This window comes from Hipposideros armiger, unplaced genomic scaffold (assembly GCF_001890085.2).
Source record: "Hipposideros armiger isolate ML-2016 unplaced genomic scaffold, ASM189008v1 scaffold_1729, whole genome shotgun sequence".
NCBI lineage: Eukaryota > Metazoa > Chordata > Mammalia > Chiroptera > Hipposideridae > Hipposideros > Hipposideros armiger.
The window spans coordinates 111,977-123,075 of record NW_017733079.1 but is presented as its reverse complement, the minus strand read 5'-3'; the positions used below and the strand labels follow the sequence as shown (position 1 = coordinate 123,075).

The following is an 11,099-nucleotide window of genomic DNA, read 5'->3' as shown; positions in this document are numbered from 1 at the left end:
TTAAAATACAAGCTAAAAAAAATACAAAAGGTCAATGAAACCAAGAGCTGTTTTTTTAAAATATAAATAAAATTGATAAACCTTTAACCAGACTCATCACCAAAAAAGGAGAGGACACAAATAAATAAAATCAGAAATGAAAGAAGAGAAGTGACAGCCAACACCACAGAAATACCAAAAAAGAAATTAATTAGTTAATTAAAAATAAAATAATACTACAAGCAACTATACACCAAAATATTGGACTATCTGGCAGAAATGGATAAATTATTAATTTGTAGGAAAACATTCACTCTTCCAAGGCTCAATCAAGAAGAAACAATATCTGAACTGACCAATTACTATTAATGAAATAGAATCAATAATCAACAAGCTCTCAACATACAAATGGACCAGATGGCTTCACAGGTGAATTTATAAAACGTTTAAAAAATAATTAAGACCTTTTCTTCTCAAACTATTAAAAAAAACAAGAGGAGAAAGGCTCCCAAGCTCATTCTACGAGGCTACCATTACTCTGATTCCAAAATCAGACAAATACATTACAAAACAAACAAACAAAACTGTAAGCTGGTATCCCTAGTGAACATAGATGCAAAAATCCTTAACAAAATATTAGCAAACCGAATTCAGCAATACGGTAAAAAGATCATACACCACAATCAAGTGGGATTCATACATGGTATTTAAGTTTTATTAAATATTGTCATATTAATTAATGTGATACACCACATAAACAAAATGAAAAGTAAAAATCATATGGTCATATCAATAGATGCAGAAAAATCATTCCACAAAATTCAGCATCCATTTATGATAAAAATTCTCAACAAAGTGGAAAGAGAGGGAGCATATCTCAATATAATAAAACCATATATGACAAACTCACAATACTATGTACATAGAGTCCCAAAGATTCCACACAAAAAAACTATTAGAACTGATAAATGAATTTACTAAAGTAGTGGGATACAAAATTACTGTTAAATTGGTTACATTTTTATATACCAATAATGAACTATCAGAAAAAGAAATTAAGAAAACAGTCTTATTTACAACTGCATCAAAAAACATAATAAAATACCTAGAAATAAATTTATCCAAGGAAGTAAAAGACCTGTACTCAGAAAATTATAAGACATTGAGGAGAGAAATTAAAGCAGATACATATAAATTGAAACATATACCATGCTCATGGATAGGAAGAATTAATATAGTGAAAATGTCAATACTACCCAAAGCAATCTATAGATTCAGTGTAATCCCTTTTAAAATACCAATGGCATTTTTCACAGAACTAGAACAAATCATCCGAAAGTTCTTATGGAACCATAGAAGACCCCTAATAACCACAGCAGTCCTGAGAAAGAGGAACAAAGCTGGAGGTATTACACTATCTGATATCAAAGGATACTACAAGGCCATAGCAATAAAAAAAGCATGATATTGGCATAAAAATAGACACAAAAATCAATGGAACAAAGTAGAAACCCCAGAAATAAACCCATGCTTATATGGTCATTTAATTTATGACAAAGGAAGGAATAATATACATTGGGGTAAAGACCATTTATTCAATAAGTTGTGCTGGGAAAACTGGACAGATACATGCTAAAAATGAAACTGGAATACCTTCTTACTCCATATACAAAAATAAACTTAAAATCAATTTAAGACTTAAATGTAAGACCCAAAACCATAAAACTCTTACAAGAAAATATAGAAAGTAAACATCTCATTAATTACCCTTAGTGTTATTTTTACTGATATATCTCCTCTGTCAAGGGAAACAAACTAAAAATAAACAAATGGAGCCAACTGAATTTGACTTCAAGGGAAGGGAAGTAAAAGCAAAAATAAATTAATGGGGCCGGCCGAGTGGTGTGTTGGTTAAGAGCTGGCTTGGGACACCAGCTCTGAGCAGCAGGGCCCAAGTTTGGATCCCACATGCAGGCCAGTGACACAGCCGTCTACATCTAAGATGGTGAACAACAGCTCGACTTGGAGCTGGGCTGCCATGAGTCACCGGCAACAGCATAGGCTGCAGCCCCTGCTGCAATGGGCTGCCATAAGCTACCATGTGTGGCTGGCAGCCAGTGTGAGTGGCTCGCATCCAGTGTGAGCTGCAAAGAGCCACCGTGAGCAGCTGTCCGGAGGCCGGCGACCAATCTGCCTCACCTGGGAACAGTGCAGTGATAATACCAACATGAGCCAGTGAAGCAATGTCCTCCACAACTGGACTGAAGAACAAAAAGACAACAACTTATCTGTTCCCCTTCTCCAATTCCCCAATGCTGTTCTCCTCCCCCAATTCTCCAATAAAATCTTTAAAAAATTAAAAAAAATAAATGAATGGAACTATATTAATCTAAAAAGCTTCTGCACAGCAAAAGAAACCATCAACAAAACAAAAAGGCAATCAACTGCATAGGAGAAGATATTGGTTGTCGGAAATGTCATGACGCATGTTTGCAACAGATGGCACTAGTTCATTTTTGGAAGTTCTAGTGTCATTCACATCTATGTTATTGCTATATCATTTGACAGCTGACAGTTCTAGCTTCATTCTAAAAAAAATGAGTGATTTGGTTGAGTTTTGGAGATTTTACAAGTTGAAGATGGAAGACCAAACTGCATTTTTGCCATATTTTACTGTTTTACTTCCATATGGGGAGGAATGCACGTCAAGCTTCTGAAAAGTTTCATAAAGTTTATGGTGACAATGTTCTATAAGAACATCAGTGCCAACGATGGATCACAAAATTCTGTGCCGGCGATTTTGATCTCAACGACGCTCTTTGGTCAGGGAGGCCCACCGAGGTTGATGATGACAAAAAAAGGCATTGATCGAGTCAAACCCACATTACATGACACGAGAGATTGCAAAAACATTGAACATCCATTATTCAAGCGTTCACAACCACCTGAAGAAGCTGGGATACATAAGCAAGCTCAATATTTGGGTTCAAAGAAGTTCAAAAAATAACTCAAAGAAGTTCATTTGATGGTGCGTATAAACATCTGCAATATGCTCATTAAACGTGAGGAAAACGATCCTTTTTTGAAGCAACTGATAACTGGTGATGAGAAGTGGGTTGTTTACAACAATGTGGTGCACAAACGGTCTTGGTCCCGACGTGATGATTCACCTCAAATGACATAGAAAGCAGACATTCATCAGAGGAAGGTTATGCTCTCAGTGCGGTGGGATTTTAAAGGTGTTGTCATTTTCGAGCTCCTACCAAGGAACCTAACAATCAATTCGAATGTGTACTGTCAGCAACTGAACAGATTGAACAAATCTATCATCCAGAAATGTCCAGAGCTTGTTAATTGTAAAGGAGTTGTGTTCCATTGTGACAACAGGAGACCCCACACAAGTTTGATTACCCTTCAAAAATTATTGGAGCTTGGATGGGATGTATTGCCACACCCACCATACTCGCCTGATCTTGTGCCATGAGACTTCCACTTGTTTCGCTCACTTCAAAACTCCTTGCGTTGTATAATGTTCATTGCAGATGAAGCTATAGATCAGCACCTTGTTCAGTTTTTCGCCGATAAAGACAGGTCCTTCTATGAACGAGGAATTATGAAGCTCACTGAAAGATGGCAAAAGGTTATCGAACAAAATGGGCAATATATCATTGATTGATCTTTGTTCTTTATATAAATATATGACCTTTGAAAAACATAGACAAAATACATCATGACTTTTCCGATGACCCAATATTTGCAAACTAAACCTCCGATAAGGGGCTAATATCGAAAATACATAAAGACCTCGTGCAATTCATCAACAAAAAGACCCAATAATCCAATCTAAAAAATGAGCAGAGGACCTGAACAGACACTTCTCCCAAGAAGACATACAAATGGCCAACAGATATATGAAAAGATGTTGAAATTCAGTAGCTATTAGGGAAATACAAATCAAAACCACATGAGATACCATCTCACACTTGTTAGAATGGCTATTATCAGCAAGACAAGTATTAAGTGTTGAAGTGGCTGTGGAGAACAAGGAACCCACATATACTGCTGGTGGGAATGTAAATTGGTACAGCCACTATGGAAAATAGTATGGAGGTTCCTCAAAATATTAAGACTAGAATTACCCTATGACCCAGGATTCCCTCTTCTGGGTATCTACCCCAATAATCTGAAAACAATTATCTGTAAAGATATATGTACTCCCATGTTCACTGCAGCATTATTCATGGTGGCCAAGACATGAAAACAAAACAAAGTGTCCTTCAATAGATAAAGAATATGTGGTACATATATACAATGGAATACTACTTGGCCATAAGAAAAGATAAAATACTGTCATTTGTGACAACATGGATGGATCTTGAGATTATCATGCTAAGTGAGATACATTAGACAGAGAAAGTTGAGAACCATATGATTTCACTCACATGTGGGATTTAAAACTGAAAGCAATAAAGAAACACGACAAACAAAAAAAAAACAAAAACTTATAGATACAGACAACAGTATAGTAGTTACCAGAGGGTAAGGTGGAGTGGTAGAAGAGGGAAAAGGGGATCAAATATATGGTTATGGAAGAACTGACTGTGTGGTAAACACACTGTGGAATATTACATTATATAAATGTACACTTAAAACCTATATAATTTTACTAACCAATGTCACTGTAATAAATTTAATAAAGATTAAAAAATAAATATTATTCATTATTAAGAATAAAAAATCAATACACAAATGGGAGTACATCAAACTAATAATTTTTTGCACAGCGAAAGCTATCATCAACAAAATGAAAAGACATTATTGAATGGGAGGAGATATTTGCCAATGATACATCTGATAGGGGTTAATATCCAAAATTTATTTAAAAACTCATACAACTCAACAACAAAAATAAAAAATTCAATTGAGAAATGGGCAGAGGACCTGAAAAGACATTTCTCCAAAGAGGTAATACCGATGGCCAATAGACATGTGTAAAGACATGCAACATCACTAATCATCAGAGAAATGCAAATTAAAAGCACAATGAGATATCACTTCACACCTGTCAGAATGGTCATCATCAATAAATTAACAAACAAGTGTTGGTGAGGATGTGTAGAAAAGGAAACCCTCGTGCACTCTTGTTAGGATTACAAATTGGTGCAGCCACTATGAAAAACAGTATGGAGGTTCCTCAAAAGGTTAAAAATAGAACTTTCTTATGACGTAGCAAGTCTACTCTGGGTATTTATCCAAAGAAATTCAAAACACCAATTTGAAAAGATATATGCACCCTTATATTTACTGCAGCACTATTTACAATAGCCAAGATATGGAAACAATCAAAATGCTCATCAATAGATGATTGGATAAAGAAAAAGTGGTACATATATACAGTGGAATATTATTCTGCCATAAAAAATGAAGTCTTACCATTTGTAACAACATCGATGGACCTAGAGAGTGTTATGCTAAGTGAAATAAGTCAAACCAAAAAAGACAAATACCATATAATCTCACTTATGTGTGGAATCTAAAGAACAAAATAAGCAAGCAAACAAAACAAACAGACTCTTAGGTACAGAGAACAAATTGGGAGGGAGGTTGCGGAGCTGGATGAGAAAGATGAAAAGATTAAGAAGTATAAATTGGTAGTTACAAAAAAGCCATGGGGATGTGAAATACAGTATGGAAAATATAGTTAATAATATTGTAAAAACTATAGTGTCAAATGGGTGCTAGACTTATCGGGGGGGGTAACGTCATAAATTATATAAATGTGTAACCACTGTGCTGTACACCTGAAACTAATAGAAAATAATATTGAATGTCAACTATAACTTAAAAAATAATCATGGGTTTATATAGTACAACATAGGGAATATATAGTTAATAACATTGTAATTACTATGCAGTGTTAGATGGGTAATAGACTTATTGGGGTTATCAGTTTGAGAGGTATATAAATGTCTAATCATTATGTTGTTTTGTACACTTGAAACTCAAAATATAAAAAATAAATAATAACTTACTCTCTTAGTAACTTTCAAATTATATGCAATGCAGTATTATTAACTATAGTCGCTACGCTGCACATTACATCCCCAGGACTTACTTGGTTTATAACTGGAAGTTTGTACCTTCGACCTTCTTTTGTTCCTGTTCTGCTCTTTATGCAGTGTCTTTGTGAGAGAGGAGGGACAGCTTTCCAAACACTGTTTTCTCCAAGTTCAGAGAGGTAATGTGACTTCTCCAAAGACCCTACCCAGTGAAAAGGAACAATATTTGAGTTTCCTCTCCTAGCTTGCAGTTGATCTCCTATGCTCGACTTTTTTAGAGCAGTCTTACCATACCATTCAGCATGATAATAGGCCAGGATGAAAAGCAAGGCAATGTATTAACTTTAGTCCTTTTACCTACCAGTTTGTCTGATTAATTCCAATGATCAATGTTAGGTTTGGTAGGAAAAAAAGGAAACAATTGATAAATAAACATTGCCCTCAGATGCTTGGTGCAGCTTTCACTGTTAAAGGATGATCTCTACCCTCCTCTAGCAGCTGAATTGGGCAGATGAACTGGGGGCAGGAGCCTTTGATTCCACAATTATAGTGTCATAGAGTTAAGACAAAATAGAAAGCACCACTCTTAGTTTGAGGGACTAAGAGGACCTAAGATATATGTAGGATATCATTCCCTTATACCAAGCTTTAGGTAAAAAAGAAGTGTCTCCTGATCTTGAATAAAAGGTTGTGCTACCAAAAAAATGCTTGGAAAATCTATGATATAGTCCCACCATCTTATTTTACAAATGGGTAAACTGAGATCAAAAGAGAGGATGTGACTTTAAAGCTCTTTTCAAACTTTAAATACTGAGAATTAATTTCAATTCTTACTCTTAATAGCTTATAAGAGGAAAGCATACTAATAGCTAATCTATTTGAATATTCATTACATGCTAGGAAACTGTTCTATGTGCTAAATATTGAATCCTCACAGCAGCATTGTAGGGTTGATATTATCATCCTCGTTTTATAGATGACAGAACTAGGCACAGAGAAGGTAAGCAAATTGCCCATGGCCTCATAGATGGCTTTAGAGTTGGTATTAGAGCCCAAAAAATCTGACTTCAGAGCCTATGAGCTTAAATAATATGCATCCCGTCTTTTAAACAGAAAGGGCAGGATTACCAAAATAATCGCCATCAAACTCTCTCCTGCTTGTCAAAAATCCACATTGGGTCCTGATTGCAATGATACTGAATCTTATTTTTTTTTTAGCTGAGCCATCCTACCACCTGTTGGCAACTCAGCGGCAGCTCCGCTCGGGCTGGGCATCGAACTGCTGTTGCTCAGAGCTTGCACTCTTGAGTAGGCTCTTAACTAACTGAGCCACTCTGACTAGCTTCACTGACATTTGAGGAATTTTAACCATGATAAAATGAGAATCCCAACTCACCAACGATACCTTGCATTACTACTCATGTTCTCCACCATCTGACCAAGTTCATTTCAGTCTTTGGTGCTATTATATGCACAATATATGGAAGATCTCTTCCCTCTAGGAAACTTTACACCTAAAGCATCTCCACAGCTGTCATGGAGAGCAGAGCTTCTTGTTGCATACTGTTATTTTGGTTGCTATTGTCTCTGCCACATAATGCAGTTCCATTTCTAGAACTGTTCAGATTATTGGTGTAAAACCCATTGAAAGAGTGTGGTTCAAGGGATGCACTCAGTGGACAAGATAGCTCTCTGGAGCTTCTGAGTTATGCTGGAGTTTAAGGGATGGGAGTTTTGGAAAGTGTAGAAAAGAGAGCCCAACAACCAAGTCAGTGGTTTTCTGCTAACTGAAAAACTCCATGCCCATTTTTACCATCATAAACTCAGCATAACGTGTCTGTTTTTTAGAGTTTCACATGTGACAATCTTGGAACAGGGCCAAGCTATAGAATCAGCTCTATGCTATCCAAATGCCAGCATGCCTGTCACAGAAAATATCTAGAGACAATGTTGATAGTAAATGAAAGAAACTTTATGGAGCTGTTTCAGTTGAAGGAGAACCATGCAAGACTTTTGTTCTGGAAGATAGAATAAGGGGATTTGTATTGGGTTGTCGGAAAACTCATGACACATTTTTGCAATGAAAAACATAAAAAAAAATACATCATGGCTTTTCCGACAACCCAATATTAAGGCATGAGCAAATTGATTTTCAATGAACCTCATTTAGTATCTAATATTTAAGGAGTTCTGATTGATGTGCAATGTTAAATAAGTACAAAATGAGAAAATCTTCTATCTTAAAGATGTTGAGGACTCAACAAGCCCATCTCTCTTCCCTTCTATTCCTAACCAGGGGCACAAATGAGGTGCCCAAAAGTTGAGTTTAAAACATATGTTTGGCCAGCATGTGGTTTTAAAAAGTTTTGAATTTAAGTCCTTTGTTTGGGCATGTCCTGTCCTGATCACCACAGTTCTCACCACTCTCATTTGTTTTGTATCCAATCATTTCACAGCTTTATGTTATCATCCTGTCCCCTGATGACGTTTCAATTTGTAACCCCTGACAAACTACCTCAGAGTGATCAAATTATATACTGTGAGGGGAGGGGTGGCCACCCAAGACAACATATAACTGTTTCAAACTTGAAAAAAGAGGGAATGAAATACATTACTCTTACAAATTCAAGTGAGTTGTGATATACTAGTAATGTGTATGTTGAAGGATTTATAGTCAATAATATTATAGTACATATTTGAAAGTTACCAAGAGAGTAAATCTTAGAAGTGCTAATAAGAAAAAATGCTTTTGTAATTTTGTACGGTGACACATGGTAACTAGACTTACTGTGGTGATCATTTTGCAGTGTATACAAATATTGACTCATTATATTGCACATCTTAAACTAATATAATGTTATATGTTAATTATACCATAATAAAAACGATTAAGCCAGACTATGATGGGAAAGATACCAGGCTATTTTGTTCTTAGTCATGAACAAAGTGAAAAACATTTTTCTAGCATAATCAAAATATTATTGACTCTTTTTGCACCAAGTACCTACTTCTGAAATCTTTTATTGTTCTTTTTTTTTTTTTTTTTTTTTTTTTTTTAGCTAGCCATCCTGCCACCTGTTGGGAGCTCAGCAGTAGCTCAGCTCGGGCCAGGAATCACACTGGCAACCCTGTTGCTCTGAGCTCGCACTCTTGAGTGAGCTCTTAATCAACAGAGCCACTCAGCCAGCCCTAAAATCTTTCTTTTTTAAAAAAATATTTTATTGGGGAATCAGGAAAGGGGAACAGACAAGTTGCTGTCCTTTTGTTTTTCAGTCTACGTATGGAGGACGTCACTTCACTGACCCATGTTGGTATTATCATTGTGCTCTTCCCGGGTGAGGGAGGTCGGTTGCTGGCCACTGGACGGCCGCTCATGGTGGCTCACGCTGGCTGCCGGCCGCTCACAGTAGCTTACGGGAGCCCAATGCAGCTCCACTGCAGCCTACATCTTCACAGGCAACTCATGGCATCCCAGCTCCTGGTCGAGGTGTTGTTTACCATCTTAGCTGTAGAGGGCACAGCATCACTGGCCCACATGTGGGGTCTGAACTGGGGCCCTGGTGCTCAGAGCTGGCGTCCCAAGCCAACTCTTAACCAGCACCTGAAATCTTTTTTAAAACTCCATTCATTACTCCTTCCACTTGAGAGAAGGCAGGAAAAGGAAGTTAATGAAGGACAAACTCAAGTCAATAAACATGGGTATTTTTTAGCAGATGGCATGGGCATAAACTTTAATTTGTTAAGAAGGATGAAATAAACACGTTTTAGGTGGGGGAAAAAACTAACATTTTCCAATGTTGATGCTCATGACGGTGTTCCTATCAGTATAATAAATTACTTAGATATTAACAAATTTGAAATAAAGTACCTTACCTGAGGCCCTGTGTTAAAGACATTGGTGCTTTCAGATTCCTGTGTTTAGTTGAATTGATCAACCTAGTTTAGCTCAATGGTTCTCTGCTGGGGGATGTACATAAACATATTAGAAACTTCTCAGGGGACGTCCCCACAGCAAATCACTCTGTGAAATGAGATACGTTGCTGACTGAAGTATGCTGTTTGTATGAATGGTGTGGAGCCCCCTTAAAATGGTTGAGATCTACCAACAGAGACTATTTTGACAAGTTTCCCAAGAAAGGGCTGGTTTGTTAGCTGCAATTTGCTTTCTCCTTGAATACATGCTTCTGTGGTTCCCTTGTGAAATTGAGAAATGAAGAATATAAAACCTGTCTTTCTTTATTTTCTTATTTTGTGGACTCCTAGATGAAAATGCCTGATGAATTAATCTTGGCTTTCCCTAGACTCTTAGTCATTTCTTGGACCTTAATGTTCTGTTTCTGCTTTATAAACTACCTTGTAAGTGAGGAAAACACTTGCTGGGTTGGTTCCTTCTTGATTTGTGTCTGATTCAGTGTGTAGTTAGTCGAAGCTGCTCAAAAACTGTTTATTAATTAACCACCCACAGGGTTTCTTGAACTGTACCAAGCTCTGCCTACTCTGTGGCCAAGTTGAATTTTGATCACATCTGCACTGAAGGCTACAGGTAGCAAAACAAGGAAAAGAGAGTTGACAGAAATCTTCATCTCCTATTAAACACCAGCACTCAACCCTGTCAGATTCCCTGTGGCGCACAAGCCCTGAGGGTATACTTGGAGATAGTCCCTGGATGTTAGAACAGGCTTGTTTCATTTGGAGGCCAGGCACAGAGTGAGGCTAAGGGAGAATGCAAAGCCATGTTTGAGGAGGAGTGCTAAGGGGAAAAATTGAAGACCGTGATCTGAGATAAGAGTGGAGCCTGAAATCAGAGCTGAAGCAAAAGAGGAGGAGCTGAATGAAGGCAGAGCAGGTAAGGAAGCAAGCCGCCTGAGAATCTTTGGCATTTGATTTGGGGGTAGGACTGTGGTTCCACACTCATCAGCTTAATTTTAGTCCTCCAAGGAGGCAGGGAAGAGCAACCTGTACCAGGGCATGCAGCTCTCTCTCTCTCTCTCTCTCTCTCTCTCTCTCTCTCTCTCTCTCTCTCTCTCTCTCTCTCTCTCTCTCTCTCACACACACACACAC

General features: G+C 37.2%; 1 long non-coding RNA gene across 1 annotated transcript in view; it reads right to left on the bottom strand.

Moving 5' to 3' along the window:
* Window positions 1-3,440: 3,440 nt before the first annotated feature.
* The window catches only part of LOC109378090 (uncharacterized), a 49,238-nt gene continuing 41,579 nt past the window's right edge, over window positions 3,441-11,099 (bottom strand). Inside the window, exons 2-3 of the long non-coding RNA XR_002122956.1 lie at window positions 6,095-6,240; window positions 3,441-3,602 (exon numbers count right to left, since the gene is read on the bottom strand). This is a non-coding gene — a long non-coding RNA (uncharacterized LOC109378090). The remainder of the gene's footprint in view (window positions 3,603-6,094; window positions 6,241-11,099) is intronic.